This window comes from Oncorhynchus masou, chromosome 5 (genome assembly GCF_036934945.1).
Source record: "Oncorhynchus masou masou isolate Uvic2021 chromosome 5, UVic_Omas_1.1, whole genome shotgun sequence".
NCBI lineage: Eukaryota > Metazoa > Chordata > Actinopteri > Salmoniformes > Salmonidae > Oncorhynchus > Oncorhynchus masou.
The window spans coordinates 46,029,633-46,046,451 of NC_088216.1; the positions used below are offsets into that span (position 1 = coordinate 46,029,633).

Here is a 16,819-nt window from a genome sequence, read left to right on the forward strand (position 1 = left end):
ACTACAGTTTCCCATGTGTGTCAAGCACAGGAGGTTGGTGGCACCATAATTTGGGATGACGGGCTCGCGGTAATGGCTTCTGTTGAAGGAGTGGAATAGTATACTATTTTCCATTTATACAATTTTAGCCATTATAATGAGCCTTCCTCCCCTCAGCAGCCTCCAATGGTATCAAGAATTATCCACCACCTAAAGGACATCCAGTCAACTTGACACGACTGTGGAAATTGAAGTCAACATGGGCCAACATTCCTGTGGAATGCTTTCGACACCTTGTAAAGTCTATTCCTCGACGTATTGAGGCTGTTCCGATGGCAAAATGCGATGGTAACTCACAGACAATAAAAATATTGTCTGTGAGTATAACAGAACTGATATTGCAGGTGAAAGCCTGAGAAAAATCCAATCAGGAAGTGACTCATGTTTTGAAAGCTGTGCGTTCCGATGCGTCCCTATTGAGCAGTGAATGGGCTATCAACCAGATTCCTTTTTCTACGTATTCCCCAAGGTGTCTACAGCATTTTGACGTAGTTTCACGCCTTTATGTTGAAGAATGAGCATAAACGACTACATTGCGTAAGTGTCCAAATAGATATTTGAAAAACACCTTGAGGATTGATTATAAACAACGTTTGCCATGTTTCTATCGATATTATGGAGCTAATTTTGAATATTTTTCGGCGTTGTCGTGACCACAATTTCTGGTCGACTTCTCAGCCAAACGTGAAGAACTAACGGAGCTATTTCGGCTACAAAAATACTCTTTTTGGAAAAAAGGAACATTTGCTATCTAACTGGGTGTCTCGTGAGTGAAAACATCCAAAGCTCATCAAAGGTAAACTATTTAATTTGATTGCTTTTCGGATTTTCGTGACCAGGTTGCCTGCTGCTAGCTAGGCATAATGCTATGCTAGGCTATCGATAAACTTACACAAATGCTTGTCTTGCTTTGCATGTAAAGCATAATTTCAAAATCTGAGATGACAGGGTGATTAACAAAAGGCTAAACTGTGATCCCTCTCCTCTCTCTCCATCAGAGCCACTTGATTTCCTGTGGCGTCACATCCTCACTGTGTTGGTCCTACTGGCTACTTGTGGAGTACTTATACACTATGTCATCTCCCATCAATGCCCAAAAGGTCAGTTTACCTGTCAATAACTTCCTATAAGCCAATAGGAAATAGTAATGTGTAGATTATAATGTATGATGATTTGGGCTATAGCAAGACTAAGTAAAATAGTAAATCAATGTGATTTGTGTACATGTTGTTTAAGCTAAAGGTGTATGTGAATATGACACTAAAATGTACACCGTACACCTGTCTTTTCAGCTGTTCCAAAGAGAAGCAGGAGGGTGGACCAGAGAAATGAAGACTTTTAGTTGACAGTGTGCTGTGCCTACCTACACACACACACACACACACACACACACACACACACACACACACACACACACACACACACACACACACACACACACACACACACTTATTTTTACATTCAAATGTTTTTATTTTTTATTTTTATGCATCTTTGAGATTTCTGTGATTTTTCTTTAGAAATTGAGTGCATGATAGTGTTGCTAGGCCAGTTGACAACTTAATGTACAGAGTGTACATTCAAACATTTACTGTACAAAACATTAAGAACACCCTCCCCAAAGTTTGAAGTATGTTACTAACTAGCATTATGGACTCTACAAGGTGTTGAAAGCGTTCCACAGGGATGCTGACTCCAAGGCTTCCCACAGTTGTGTCAAGTTGGATGGGTGTCCTTTGTGTGCTGGACCATTCTTGATACACAAGTGAAACTGTTGAGCATGAAAACCCAGCAGCGTTGCAGTTCTTCACACATACAGGCCTGCACCTACTACCATACCCCACTCAAAGGCACGTAAATATATTTTCCTAATCGATGTCTCAATTGTCTCAAGGTTTAAATATCCCTTTTTAATCTGTCTCCACACCTTCATCTACAATGCTTTAAGTGGATTTAACAAGTGACATCAATAAGGGATCACAGCTTTCACCTGAATTCACCTGGTTAGTCTTTGTCATGGAAAGAGCAGGTGTTCATAATGTTTTGTTTTGTACACTCTGTATATATATATACACACACACACACACACACACACACACACACACACACACACACACACACACACACACACACACACACATCTGCACACATTCATTTTTGTTTAACATCGTTTTCTTACCTTTTCTATAATCTTTGTTGAAATTGACTGCATGATAGTGTTGAAGGCAAGTTGCACACAGCAATGTTAATTATTAAAACTTTTCAAATAACAGTTTGTCTCATGGATCATTATTTATTTACAAATAATATGTAACAGTCTGTTTAGCCTGGGTGCCAGTCTGTTTCTACTCTCTTTACAACTCCTTATGAAATGTCCATTAAATGTCCACACAATTTCATAAGGAGTTGGCAAGAGATCAGTAAAAGACTGGCACCCAGGCTAGTGTCTGATTGGTGGTTGTCAATTATACATTTCCTATATACAGTTGAAGTCGGAAGTTTACATACACTTAAAGTCATTAAAACTAGTTTTCAATCACTCCACACATTTCTGGTTAAGAAATTATAGTTTTGGCAAGTCGGTTAGGACATCTACTTTTTCCAACAATTATTTACAGAAAGATTATTTAACTTATAATTTACCATATCACAATTCCAGTGGGTCAAAAGTTTACATACACTAAGTTGACTGTGCCTTTAAAGCTTGGAAAATTCCAATTTAAGCTTGGAAAATTCCAGAAAATTATGTCATGGCTTCAGAAACTTCTGATTGAGGCAAATTGACATCATTTGAGTAAATTGAAGGTGTACCTGTGGATGTATACCAAGGCCTACCTTCAACCTCATTGCATAATTGGGAAAATCAAAAGAAATCAGCCAAGACCTCAGAAAAATAATTGTAGACCTCCACAAGTCTGGTTCATCCTTGGGAGCAATTCCGAATGCCTGAAGGTACCATATTCATCTGTACAAACAATAGTATGCAAGTATAAACACCATGAGACCACACAGCCGTCAAACCGCTCAGGAAGGAGATGCGTTCTGTCTCCTAGAGATGAATGTACTTTGGTGCGAAAAGTGCAAATCAATACCAAAACAACAGCAAAGGACCTTGTGAAGATGCTTGAGGAAACAGGTACAAAAGTATCTATATCCAAAGTAAAATGAGTCCTATATTGACATAACCTGAAAGTCTGCTCAGCAAGGAAGAAGTCACTGCTCCAAAACCGCCATAAAAAAGCCAGACTACGGTTTGCAACTGCACATGGGGACAAAAATCGTACATTTTGGAGAAATGTCCTCTGGTCTGATGAAACAAAGATAGAACTGTTTGGTCATAATGACCATTGTTATGTTTTGGAGGAAAAAGGGGGAGACTTGCAAGCCGAAGAACACCATCCCAAACATGAAGCACGGGGGTGGCAGAATCATGTTGTGGGGGTGCTTTGCTGCAGGAGGGACTGGTGCACTTCACAAAATAGGCAAAATTATGTGGATATATTGAAGCAACATCTCAGGACATCAGTCAGGAAGATAAAGTTTGGTCGCAAATGGGTCTTCCAAAAAGACAATAACCCAAAGCATACTTCCAAAGTTGTGGCAAACTGGATAAAGGACAACAAAGTCAAGGTATTGGAGTGGCCATCACAAAGCCCTGACCTCAGTCTAAAATAACCTTTGTGGGCAGAACTGAAAAAGCATGTGCGAGCACGGAGGCCTATAAACCTGACTCAGTTAAACCAGCTCTGTCAGGAGGAATGGGCGAAAATTCACCAAACTTATTGTGGGAAGGTTGTGGTATCACAGTGACAACAACTTGTAAGTATCTCTTAGTTTGCGACTTCATTTTTATTCACTCGAATTCACTGAAGCTCCAACCAGTTTACTCATAAACCTATTCATCGCTGCTTGTACTTTCCCTCTAAACTGTTGTACTTTTCTTAGATATGAAACAGATTTTTTCATCTCCTGCATTCAGGTGTGTCGGTCATCTTTAGCTCACAAAACTGAAACAAATACAATACCTTTATCTTACCCAGGTTTTTGTATTTATACATCTTTTATCACACATTTGCACACAGGAGGTCAAAGCTCCAAAGACAGCGTTGTGAATTCAAAGTGTAAAAAAATTGTTTTGGATAAGTATCCTTACTTAGTAATCCCACAACAAAAATTAACGTGTGTGTTCCTACTAGCACTGACTTTGCTTATAACTACTTTGTTGGGGGAACTTGATACGATTGTGATATGTTGTTGTCTCACCTAGTTATCTTAAGATGAATTAACTGATGAAAGTCACTCTGGATAAGAGCGTCTGCTAAATGACTTAAACGTAAATGTCAAATGTTTAGCTGGCTAGCTGTCTTTTCTCACACATGAAAACAGAAACATTTTCTAAGACTGAGAATAATATGGTTTACCATTTAAGTATTTACTTTGGGATTTAGAGCTAATATTCTCTCCTGATGACATCATGTCACCAAACAGCTTCTGGAGTGGGTGTGTTCCTGATGTGATTGACAGCTATCTGTCTCTGCTGGAGGACCAGTAAAGTACTTCTGATTCTGTATATCAAACATTTTCCTTTGTCATATAAGTGAATATGTGCCTTTGACATGGTCATTTGGTGATATTGTATAGGTTATGCTATATTCAATATAATATGGTCCAATTTGTTTTTCAGAGAAACATTCTCAGAGGTAAGAATTCTCCTTGTGTATATGATGCAGATTCTATCTCAACCTTTAGTTCTGTATTGTCCATTATGAGATGTTCTTACCACAACCTTCTGATACGTTTATGTTGTACAGACCTACAGCCAGACAGGATGATCACAGACAATGTATGTTCCAAACGAAATACATCAAACACTGCACATACTACTAACACAACTACACACATGCATGTTCAGTCACAAATTGTATTTACATTTTCATGTTGTTTATCTTGTAGGTGATTTGGTGATGGGAGCTATGAGCAGTGCAGGCATGTTGGATTCAAGGGATGTTGGGATCTTTTCTCTCATCACCTCTGTACCGTCCACGTTTTTGCCCTCAGGTGAGTTTGTAACATAATGTCTTCTGTCCTTGTCTTCCCCACCTGGGATGTGAATATGGAACCCTCAGCACAATAACACATTGTCACTCAATGTCAACTCATGAAATAAGGTGTTAGCCACAGCATCTTGAAAGTGTGAGAACAGAGCTGTAAGTCTACAGAGTGGTTTGAGACAGGAAGAGAAGTGTGAAGTGACATTAAGCACAGCAAATTAACACGCACAACCACAACCACAACCACAACCACACACACACACTAACTCAGTCTCCCTCTGTGTTGTACAGGCCCTGTTGAAGAGAATGGACAGTCATCTGAAAAAAGACAATGTAAGTTCAGAATCACTCACTGTGTTTGGTGATTGTGAACGACTCTCAGTTTCAGATTGATGTTACATCCACTTAGTATACACAGTTACATTTACAGTATTGTAGATTCAAAGGACTGAAGTTAAACTGTCTGTTTCTTTTCTCTAGTCTGTTACGTACCACGTATACAGCTCAAACCCCGACCGACCAGAAACCTCAGCCCAGCCGGATGGGTTGTACAGTCTTCTGCAAGCACACTGACACTACACCACTGGCTTTCTGTAGCTATTTCTCACAGAAATACTCTTTCTTGCAGGATGACCTTTATTTATCAAACATCATGTTACTGTAAATAAGTATGGAATACTTATTTATAATCTTATAATCTTATTTATAATCTTATAATCTGCTGCAGTACCGTTTCTATTTATAAGCAACATAAGTGGCTGCCATCCCAATGTGTAGAACTGCAGGAAATAAGCTTTGAAACTGAATTTCTTTCTACCCCATGGCATAATGTGTACAAATGCGGGAAATTAGCTTTAGAACTGCAAAGTTCCCTCCGCCACATGGCAAAATGAGTAGAAATTCAGGACATTAACTTTAAAGCTGCACTATTTTCACTAAAATGTTTTTCTTTAGAACTTTAGAAGCCTAAATACACTATACATTTCCATGTCCTGCTGTACAGGAAAATTCTCATAAAAAAAGAGTGATCAAACTAAGATCCTACAATGTTTCGAAACACACTATAGCCCAACAGTAAAGATGGTGGATCAGGCTATGGGGATGGTTATTTTGTTTAAAAAAATGGTGGGTCCGCCCTCACCTCCTAATCCCTCTTCTATAAGATTCTTGATATACACTAAATACAAAATCCTACACTTTTTTATTCTGTTTTGAAGCGTTCTCTTCTGTAAAACAAAAAAGCATGCAAAATACATTGAATTCAACCATTCCCTCGTCTTTGTTAGTATTTTACATTATTTGATTTTGATCTTGACTATTCAAGATAATGCTAAAAATATGTACTGTTATCAATGTCATCGTTTTCAGGCCGTTGGTGAAGATCAAGGTGCTATTTTCCCTAAATGTTATTTTCAGTCCAAATAACAACCTTGTCATCTTAACCAAACCTCTTTGGTCGGTTTCCCAGAGACAGGTTATGCATAGTTCTGGACTAAAAAGCATGTTCAATGGAAAAGTTACATATTTTTACTCCAGTGGTAAACTTAATCTGGGTCTGGGAAACCAACCATTGGTGTTATGGACTTCAGGTAGTCAAGGACATTGATCATTTTGCAGTATATTACTCGCTAATGTTCAGTCTCTGGATAATAAAGTAGATGACCTCAGGGCGAGAATCTTCTTCCAAAGAGACATCAGGGATTGTAAAATACTCTGTTTCATGTAAACATGAATTTCTCGGGATATACTGTCCATACAGCCAGCTGGGCTCTCAATATGTCTTGCTTCAAGATGTAAACCATTGTTCTGAGACCAAGAAGGCAAAAGTAACTAAAACTCAAGGTGGGTTGATTTGAGCATCCTGTACTGCATCACCACCACCAAAAGGGCGACGTTTGCAGTCCATGGGTATCCTGAGTCTATTGTGACGGATAATGGTGCTCCTCTCACTGCAAGTGATTTCCGAGGATATGTGTTGGAAAACGGGATCCGACACCGCCACATCCTTCCATACTGACCTCAGGCCAACGGCGAAGTTGAAAGACAGAACAGGACGCTTGCCAAAGCAATTCACACCACTCAATCAGAAGGGATGGATTGGTGCACAGAACTACAGACGTTTCCCATGGCCTACAGGAGTACTCCACACTCAGTCACAGGCCGCAGTCCAGCTGAACTGTTGTTCAACCTCCAAATTAGAACCAAACAGCCAGAGCTATCAGCCTACATGCAGCCAGGAGCTGCACCACAAGAGAACACAATTTTGCTTGCTGATGCTGAAAGGAAGGAGACGGGCTGACAGAACGCAGACAGATCTAGGAGAGCAACTGAAAGCACAATCCAACAAGGTGACATGCTTCTGCTACAGCAACCAAAGCAAAACAAGTTGTCAGCTACCTTTGTAGTAGAGATACTTTATTTTGAGCACTAGATCATGTTTTGTTACGTTATAATGCATAGATCTGCAGTTTTGTTTTACTTTTTGCATAATGTTATTATTAATGTTAGTCAAACATCTGAGAAGAGGATGGATGTAGTGTATTAGCAACACCTAGTGGTGCAAAACCAGTGGTGCACTATGGGTCACGTGAGAAAAGGAGGGAGGCTATGCTTGGTGGACCAGGAATAAAGTACAAGTGAGTGATCCTCAAGAGTCTGAGTCACGTCGATACATTACAGAGACCAACTACAAATTGGCCCACTAAATGTAACTTAGTTTACAGTTTACATTTTTCTGTTCACATTAATTCACTGAAGCTCTGAACGGTTTACTAATAGATCTATTCATAGCTGCGTGTAATTTCAGTCCAGATTTGTGTAGTTTAAGTCCATCTGATTTATAGGTAATTTTGTTTGATGAAAGACATTCTTGTGTAATATGAGTTCTCTTCTCACCAGGTTCAACCTCTCCTTTGACCCCTAGTACAGCACTGAATCCAACTTCAGGTGTGTTCGTCATCTTTACCTAGTTAGGAGATAGAACCTAAACAAATAGAATTGCTTTATGTTCTCCAGGTTTTTGTATGTTTTTTTATCATTAGAAATTTGCTTCATTACAAAAAAGGCGATACTTGATAAATGTAATCCCATTTAGATTCCATCTTTTTGTATAATTAGAATGACTTTCCTTGCACCAGGTTTGACTGTGGTTTACTCATTAACCTATTCATAGCTGCTCGTACTTTCACTCTATATTGGTAGTACTTTTGTTAGATATGAAACAAATGTACATTTTTTGTCTCATAATGTTTCTTCTCCTACATCAGGTGTGTTGGTCCTCTTTAGTATATATATATATATATATTTATATATGTTTTTTTTTCTCGCAAATGTACACACAGGAGGTCAAAGCTCCACAGACAGTGTTGTGAACACAAACTCTCAAAAACAAATTGGGTTAGGTATTCTTTGTATTAATCCCATGGCAAAAATACACTTGCCTTTTCCTACTGCACTAACTTTGCTGATAACTACCTTGTTGAGTCAAAATGTACTTGCTATGATTGTGATATGTTGTTGTCTCACCTTGCTGTCTTAAGATGAATTAACTGATTTAAGTCACTCTGGACAAGAGCGTCTGCTAAATGAATTAAATGTCAAATGTTTAACTGGTTAGCTGTCTTTCTCACACATGAAAACAGAAACAATTTCTCAGACTAGTAATAAAGTGGTATTCTAACACCTGTCTACCATTTAAATATTTACATTGGAATTAAAAGCTGGTAACCTCTCCTGATGGCATCATGTCACCAAACAGAGGTGCTATTATGGCAGGCAGCAGTGTGTATGGCTTCTGGAGTGGGCGTGCTCTTGATGGGATTGACATATGTCTGTCTTCACTGGAGGACCAGTGAGTACTTCTGATTCTGCATTTACATTTAAGTCATTTAGCAGACGCTCTTATCCAGAGCGACTTACAAATTGGTGAATTCACCTTCTGACATCCAGTGTAACAGCCACTTTACAATAGTGCATCTAAATCATTTAAGGGGGGGTGAGAAGGATTACTTTATCCTATCCTAGGTATTCCTTGAAGAGGTGGGGTTTCAGGTGTCTCCAGAAGGTGGTGATTGACTCCGCTGTCCTGGCGTCGTGAGGGAGTTTGTTCCACCATTGGGGGGCCAGAGCAGCGAACAGTTTTGACTGGGCTGAGCGGGATTCTGCTGAACAAATAACTTGTAAACATTTTTCCTTTGTCATATTAATATTAGTGCCGTTGACATGGGTTAATCTATCAACTCCTTTTGGTGATGTTGTATAGGTTAGGCAAAATCTATCAACTCATTTTGGTCATATTGTATAGGGTAGGCTATATTCAATATAATAATATGGCCTAATTCGTTTTTCAGAGAACCAATTCTCAGAGGTAAGAATTCCCCTTGTGAATATGATGCAGATTGTATCAACCTTTAGTTCTGTATTGTCCATGATGAGATGTTCTTACCACAACCTTCTTATACTTTTATTTTGTACAGACCTACAGCCAGACAGGATGATCAAAGCCAAAGTTCAGTACCAGTCAGAAGTTTGGACACACCTACTCATTCCAGGTTTTTTCTTTATTTTTAGTATTTTCTACATTGTAGAATAATAGTGAAGACATCACAACTATGAAATAACACATTTGGAATTATGTAGTAACCAAAGAATTGTTAAACAAATCAAAATATATTTTATATTTGAGATTCTTCAAAGTAGCCACACTTTGCCTTGATGACAGCTTTGCACACTCTTGGCATTCTCTCGACCAGCTTCATGAGGAATGCTTTTCCAACAGTCTTGAAAGAGTTCCGAAGAGAAGCAGGAGGGTGGACCAGAGTAATGAAGACTTTTCGTTGACAGTTTGCTAAATCACTGTGCATACCTACAAACATACACACACGCATGCACACACACACACACACATTGTATTTTAACATTTAATGCATCTTTGAGACTTCTGTCATTTTTCTTTTGAAAATGATAACTTAATATGCATAGTGTACAAACATATTTTGACTGTAGAAAACATTAAGTACACCCCTCCCCCCAGTTTGAAGTAAGTTACTAACTAGCGTTAGGGGCATGGATTCTACAAGGTGTTGAAAGTGTTCCACAGTGCTGAAAGTGTTCCAAGGTTTCCCACAGTTGTTTCAAGTTGGATGGGTGTCCTTTGGGTGGTGGACCATTCTTGATACACACAGGAAACTGTTGTGCGTGAAAAACCCAGCAGCGTTGCAGTTCTTGACACAAACCGGTGCCCCTGGCACCTACTACCATACCCCATTCAAAGGCACTTACATATTTTGTCTTTCCCATACACCCTCTGAGTGGCACACATGCACAATCGATGTCTCAATTGTCTCAAGGCTTTAAAATCATTCTTTAACCTGTCTCCTCCCCTTAATCTACAATGCTTGAAGTGGATTTAATAAGTGACATCAATAAGGGATCATAGCTTTCACCTGAATTTACCTGGTCAGTCTATGTCATGGAAAGAGCAGGTGTTCATAACGTTTTGAACGCTCAGTGTACACACACACACACACACACACATTTTATTTTAAATGCTAAATTTTACACTGTTTTATGTGATCAGGTTTCCTTTCTATAATCTTTGTTGAAATTGACTGCATGATAGTGTTGAAGGCAAGTTGCACACAGCAATGTTAAATATTAAAACTTTTCAAATAACAGTTTGTCTCATGGATCATTATTTATTTACAAATAATATGTAACAGTCTGTTTAGCCTGGGTGCCAGTCTGTTTCTACTCTCTTTACAACTCCTTATGAAATGTCCATTAAATGTCCACACAATTTCATAAGGAGTTGGCAAGAGATCAGTAAAAGACTGGCACCCAGGCTAGTGTCTGATTGGTGGTTGTCAATTATACATTTCCTATATACAGTTGAAGTCGGAAGTTTACATACACTTAAAGTCATTAAAACTAGTTTTCAATCACTCCACACATTTCTGGTTAAGAAATTATAGTTTTGGCAAGTCGGTTAGGACATCTACTTTTTCCAACAATTATTTACAGAAAGATTATTTAACTTATAATTTACCATATCACAATTCCAGTGGGTCAAAAGTTTACATACACTAAGTTGACTGTGCCTTTAAAGCTTGGAAAATTCCAATTTAAGCTTGGAAAATTCCAGAAAATTATGTCATGGCTTCAGAAACTTCTGATTGAGGCAAATTGACATCATTTGAGTAAATTGAAGGTGTACCTGTGGATGTATACCAAGGCCTACCTTCAACCTCATTGCATAATTGGGAAAATCAAAAGAAATCAGCCAAGACCTCAGAAAAATAATTGTAGACCTCCACAAGTCTGGTTCATCCTTGGGAGCAATTCCGAATGCCTGAAGGTACCATATTCATCTGTACAAACAATAGTATGCAAGTATAAACACCATGAGACCACGCAGCCGTCAAACCGCTCAGGAAGGAGATGCGTTCTGTCTCCTAGAGATGAATGTACTTTGGTGCGAAAAGTGCAAATCAATACCAAAACAACAGCAAAGGACCTTGTGAAGATGCTTGAGGAAACAGGTACAAAAGTATCTATATCCAAAGTAAAATGAGTCCTATATTGACATAACCTGAAAGTCTGCTCAGCAAGGAAGAAGTCACTGCTCCAAAACCGCCATAAAAAAGCCAGACTACGGTTTGCAACTGCACATGGGGACAAAAATCGTACATTTTGGAGAAATGTCCTCTGGTCTGATGAAACAAAGATAGAACTGTTTGGTCATAATGACCATTGTTATGTTTTGGAGGAAAAAGGGGGAGACTTGCAAGCCGAAGAACACCATCCCAAACATGAAGCACGGGGGTGGCAGCATCATGTTGTGGGGGTGCTTTGCTGCAGGAGGGACTGGTGCACTTCACAAAATAGGCAAAATTATGTGGATATATTGAAGCAACATCTCAGGACATCAGTCAGGAAGATAAAGTTTGGTCGCAAATGGGTCTTCCAAAAGACAATAACCCTAAGCATACTTCCAAAGTTGTGGCAAACTGGATAAAGGACAACAAAGTCAAGGTATTGGAGTGGCCATCACAAAGCCCTGACCTCAGTCTAAAATAACCTTTGTGGGCAGAACTGAAAAAGCATGTGCGAGCAAGGAGGCCTACAAACCTGACTCAGTTAAACCAGCTCTGTCAGGAGGAATGGGCCAAAATTCACCAAACTTATTGTGGGAAGGTTGTGGTATCACAGTGACAACAACTTGTAAGTATCTCTTAGTTTGCGACTTCATTTTTATTCACTCGAATTCACTGAAGCTCCAACCAGTTTACTCATAAACCTATTCATCGCTGCTTGTACTTTCCCTCTAAACTGTTGTACTTTTCTTAGATATGAAACAGATTTTTTTCATCTCCTGCATTCAGGTGTGTCGGTCATCTTTAGCTCACAAAACTGAAACAAATACAATACCTTTATCTTACCCAGGTTTTTGTATTTATACATCTTTTATCACACATTTGCACACAGGAGGTCAAAGCTCCAAAGACAGCGTTGTGAATTCAAAGTGTAAAAAAATTGTTTTGGATAAGTATCCTTACTTAGTAATCCCACAACAAAAATTAACGTGTGTGTTCCTACTAGCACTGACTTTGCTTATAACTACTTTGTTGGGGGAACTTGATACGATTGTGATATGTTGTTGTCTCACCTAGTTATCTTAAGATGAATTAACTGATGAAAGTCACTCTGGATAAGAGCGTCTGCTAAATGACTTAAACGTAAATGTCAAATGTTTAGCTGGCTAGCTGTCTTTTCTCACACATGAAAACAGAAACATTTTCTAAGACTGAGAATAATATGGTTTACCATTTAAGTATTTACTTTGGGATTTAGAGCTAATATTCTCTCCTGATGACATCATGTCACCAAACAGCTTCTGGAGTGGGTGTGTTCCTGATGTGATTGACAGCTATCTGTCTCTGCTGGAGGACCAGTAAAGTACTTCTGATTCTGTATATCAAACATTTTCCTTTGTCATATAAGTGAATATGTGCCTTTGACATGGTCATTTGGTGATATTGTATAGGTTATGCTATATTCAATATAATATGGTCCAATTTGTTTTTCAGAGAAACATTCTCAGAGGTAAGAATTCTCCTTGTGTATATGATGCAGATTCTATCTCAACCTTTAGTTCTGTATTGTCCATTATGAGATGTTCTTACCACAACCTTCTGATACGTTTATGTTGTACAGACCTACAGCCAGACAGGATGATCACAGACAATGTATGTTCCAAACGAAATACATCAAACACTGCACATACTACTAACACAACTACACACATGCATGTTCAGTCACAAATTGTATTTACATTTTCATGTTGTTTATCTTGTAGGTGATTTGGTGATGGGAGCTATGAGCAGTGCAGGCATGTTGGATTCAAGGGATGTTGGGATCTTTTCTCTCATCACCTCTGTACCGTCCACGTTTTTTGCCCTCAGGTGAGTTTGTAACATAATGTCTTCTGTCCTTGTCTTCCCCACCTGGGATGTGAATATGGAACCCTCAGCACAATAACACATTGTCACTCAATGTCAACTCATGAAATAAGGTGTTAGCCACAGCATCTTGAAAGTGTGAGAACAGAGCTGTAAGTCTACAGAGTGGTTTGAGACAGGAAGAGAAGTGTGAAGTGACATTAAGCACAGCAAATTAACACGCACAACCACAACCACAACCACAACCACACACACACACTAACTCAGTCTCCTCTGTGTTGTACAGGCCCTGTTGAAGAGAATGGACAGTCATCTGAAAAAAGACAATGTAAGTTCAGAATCACTCACTGTGTTTGGTGATTGTGAACGACTCTCAGTTTCAGATTGATGTTACATCCACTTAGTATACACAGTTACATTTACAGTATTGTAGATTCAAAGGACTGAAGTTAAACTGTCTGTTTCTTTTCTCTAGTCTGTTACGTACCACGTATACAGCTCAAACCCCGACCGACCAGAAACCTCAGCCCAGCCGGATGGGTTGTACAGTCTTCTGCAAGCACACTGACACTACACCACTGGCTTTCTGTAGCTATTTCTCACAGAAATACTCTTTCTTGCAGGATGACCTTTATTTATCAAACATCATGTTACTGTAAATAAGTATGGAATACTTATTTATAATCTTATAATCTTATTTATAATCTTATAATCTGCTGCAGTACCGTTTCTATTTATAAGCAACATAAGTGGCTGCCATCCCAATGTGTAGAACTGCAGGAAATAAGCTTTAAAACTGAATTTCTTTCTACCCCATGGCATAATGTGTACAAATGCGGGAAATTAGCTTTAGAACTGCAAAGTTCCTCCGCCACATGGCAAAATGAGTAGAAATTCAGGACATTAACTTTAAAGCTGCACTATTTTCACTAAAATGTTTTTCTTTAGAACTTTAGAAGCCTAAATACACTATACATTTCCATGTCCTGCTGTACAGGAAAATTCTCATAAAAAAAGAGTGATCAAACTAAGATCCTACAATGTTTCGAAACACACTATAGCCCAACAGTAAAGATGTTGGATCAGGCTATGGGGATGGTTATTTTGTTTAAAAAAATGGTGGGTCCGCCCTCACCTCCTAATCCCTCTTCTATAAGATTCTTGATATACACTAAATACAAAATCCTACACTTTTTTATTCTGTTTTGAAACGTTCTCTTCTGTAAAACAAAAAAGCATGCAAAATACATTGAATTCAACCATTCCCTCGTCTTTGTTAGTATTTTACATTATTTGATTTTGATCTTGACTATTCAAGATAATGCTAAAAATATGTACTGTTATCAATGTCATCGTTTTCAGGCCGTTGGTGAAGATCAAGGTGCTATTTTCCCTAAATGTTATTTTCAGTCCATATAACAACCTTGTCATCTTAACCAAACCTCTTTTGGTCGGTTTCCCAGAGACAGGTTATGCTTAGTTCTGGACTAAAAAGCATGTTCAATGGAAAAGTTACATATTTTTACTCCAGTGGTAAACTTAATCTGGGTCTGGGAAACCAACCATTGGTGTTATGGACTTCAGGTAGTCAAGGACATTGATCATTTTGCAGTATATTACTCGCTAATGTTCAGTCTCTGGATAATAAAGTAGATGACCTCAGGGCGAGAATCTTCTTCCAAAGAGACATCAGGGATTGTAAAATACTCTGTTTCATGTAAACATGAATTTCTCGGGATATACTGTCCATACAGCCAGCTGGGCTCTCAATATGTTTTGCTTCAAGATGTAAACCATTGTTCTGAGACCAAGAAGGCAAAAGTAACTAAAACTCAAGGTGGGTTGATTTGAGCATCCTGTACTGCATCACCACCGCCAAAAGGGCGACGTTTGCAGTCCATGGGTATCCTGAGTCTATTGTGACGGATAATGGTGCTCCTCTCACTGCAAGTGATTTCCGAGGATATGTGTTGGAAAACGGGATCCGACACCGCCACATCCTTCCATACTGACCTCAGGCCAACGGCGAAGTTGAAAGACAGAACAGGACGCTTGCCAAAGCAATTCACACCACTCAATCAGAAGGGAAGGATTGGTGCACAGAACTACAGACGTTTCCCATGGCCTACAGGAGTACTCCACACTCAGTCACAGGCCGCAGTCCAGCTGAACTGTTGTTCAACCGCCAAATTAGAACCAAACAGCCAGAGCTGTCAGCCGTCATGCAGCCAGGAGCTGCACCACAAGAGAACATCATTGGGCTTGCTGATGCTGAAAGGAAGGAGACGGGCTGACAGAACGCAGACAGATCTAGGAGAGCAACTGAAAGCACAATCCAACAAGGTGACATGCTTCTGCTACAGCAACCAAAGCAAAACAAGTTGTCAGCTACCTTTGTACTAGAGATACTTTATTTTGAGCACTAGATCATGTTTTGTTACGTTATAATGCATAGATCTGCAGTTTTGTTTTACTTTTTGCATAATGTTATTATTAATGTTAGTCAAACATCTGAGAAGAGGATGGATGTAGTGTATTAGCAACACCTAGTGGTGCAAAACCAGTGGTGCACTATGGGTCACGTGAGAAAAGGAGGGAGGCTATGCTTGGTGGACCAGGAATAAAGTACAAGTGAGTGATCCTCAAGAGTCTGAGTCACGTCGATACATTACAGAGACCAACTACAAATTGGCCCACTAAATGTAACTTAGTTTACAGTTTACATTTTTCTGTTCACATTAATTCACTGAAGCTCTGAACGGTTTACTAATAGATCTATTCATAGCTGCGTGTAATTTCAGTCCAGATTTGTGTAGTTTAAGTCCATCTGATTTATAGGTAATTTTGTTTGATGAAAGACATTCTTGTGTAATATGAGTTCTCTTCTCACCAGGTTCGACCTCTCCTTTGACCCCTAGTACAGCACTGAATCCAACTTCAGGTGTGTTCGTCATCTTTAAATTGTTAGGAGATAGAACCTAAACAAATAGAATTGCTTTATGTTCTCCAGGTTTTTGTATGTTTTTTTATCATTAGAAATTTGCTTCATTACAAAAAAGGCGATACTTGATAAATGTAATCCCATTTAGATTCCATCTTTTTGTATAATTAGAATGACTTTGCTTGCACCAGGTTTGACTGTGGTTTACTCATTAACCTATTCATAGCTGCTCGTACTTTCACTCTATATTGGTAGTACTTTTGTTAGATATGAAACAAATGTACATTTTTTGTCTCATAATGTTTCTTCTCCTACATCAGATGTGTTGG

At 38.9% G+C, this 16,819-nt stretch overlaps 1 long non-coding RNA gene across 1 annotated transcript; it reads left to right on the forward strand.

The window, feature by feature from the left end:
- The first annotated feature begins 4,848 nt into the window (after positions 1 to 4,848).
- LOC135526931 (uncharacterized) lies at positions 4,849 to 6,272 on the forward strand. Its single transcript, XR_010453369.1, has 4 exons — positions 4,849 to 4,882; positions 4,993 to 5,097; positions 5,382 to 5,423; positions 5,571 to 6,272. It is a non-coding gene; the product is annotated as an uncharacterized LOC135526931 (long non-coding RNA).
- The last annotated feature ends 10,547 nt before the right edge of the window (positions 6,273 to 16,819 follow it).